At 36.4% G+C, this 1,434-nt stretch overlaps 1 protein-coding gene across 1 annotated transcript in view; it reads right to left on the bottom strand.

Annotated features, from left to right (window-relative positions):
• The window catches only part of RAP1GDS1 (RAP1, GTP-GDP dissociation stimulator 1), a 214,048-nt gene that overhangs the window by 111,721 nt on the left and 100,893 nt on the right, over window positions 1-1,434 (bottom strand). The window lies entirely within an intron of this gene.

Genomic DNA, 1,434 nt, shown 5'->3' with positions numbered 1-1,434 from the left:
CACTGCCAATGTAAAAGCAACATGCCAGTCTCTGGAAAAAGTAAACTCTTTCTAAAAATCTCTTGCTTTTCAGCCAATTTACTTTTTCAACTGAAGAGTAGCAGCTCTCCTAAGCTAATTTTAGAGACATGAAATTACCACCCTTCCGATAAATTTATATAAAAATCATATCAGGAATTTATCAAGAATATGTTTAAAATATTACATATATTATATTGGAGAGGCTTCAGAACGGCCTTGTTCAAAGGGGTTTCTACCACATAGATCCCTAAGCCTGCTACTTGTTCACATCTGGCTAGATTCTGACTCAAGTCCAGTCTATACATAGGCTTGCCAATAGCCTAATGGTCTATTTGGAAAGATATGCTGAACAGCTATGCTGAAAAACTTAAGAGAAAAACATCAGCCAGGCGTGGTGGCTCATACCTGTAATCCTAGCACTTGGGAGGCTGAGGCAGGAGGATTGCTTGAGGCCAGGGGTTCAAGACCAGCCTGAGAAAGAACAAGACCCTATCTCTACAAAAACAGAAAAATTAGCTGGGTGTGGTGGTACGTGCCTGTTGTCCCAGCTACTTGGGGGGCTGAGGCAGGAGGATTGCTGGAACCCAGGAGTTTAAAGTTGCAGTGAGCTATGATGGCGCCACTGCACTCTAGCTTGGGATATAGAGCAAGACCCCGTCTTAAAAAAAAAAAGGGGGGGGGTGAGAATCTCTCTCTTGGCAATTTGAACTCAGAGAACTGAAAAGTTCTTAGGGTAGGGGTAGTATGGTAAGGAAAAGGATAAAATCAAGCTACATATAAAATGACAGCAAGTAGAAATCAAAGTCAGTGGAAGCCATTAGGCCATAGAAAGTAGAAATCACTAAGTATTTGTATATGTGTGTCTGTGTGTGTTTGTCTATACAACATAGAATTCATTTGGTTTTCTCCATAATGTTTAGACTTTAATGTAGAAATTCAATACAGAAACTTTAAGGAATAGGCATTGCTCTATCTCCCTATTAAGAAAATTTAATAACATAATGTTGATTTCCATCAAAGACTGTTTTTCCTTTAGACTGTAGTAAAATATTCATTAAACGCTTGTTGACTGATTATTTCTATTCCTTTCTAAATCCACAGTGTTAATTCCTTACTTTTTTACTTTCCCAAACCTACTTGAATTACATATTCATTCAGCAGCATCATAAAGAACAGGCTATGATAAAAACCACAAAATAAAATTATTTTCTTTTTATATACACTGAGATTTATAAAATCTCCCTTTACATATCTCTTTATCAAATATTTAAAAAACAGATACAGGTTGTACCTTCCCCGCTTTCACGTACCTGAAGGAACTAAATATTTTATTAAAACTCTTAAACCAAAGTTTACAAGCCAAATAAAAACACTCAATACTAGAGTCTACTCTAATGTTTGTTATACTAAATC

This window comes from Propithecus coquereli, unplaced genomic scaffold (assembly GCF_000956105.1).
Source record: "Propithecus coquereli isolate 6110/MARCELLA unplaced genomic scaffold, Pcoq_1.0 Scaffold161, whole genome shotgun sequence".
Taxonomy (NCBI): Eukaryota; Metazoa; Chordata; class Mammalia; order Primates; family Indriidae; genus Propithecus; species Propithecus coquereli.
This window is presented reverse-complemented; position numbering and strand designations above follow the sequence as displayed.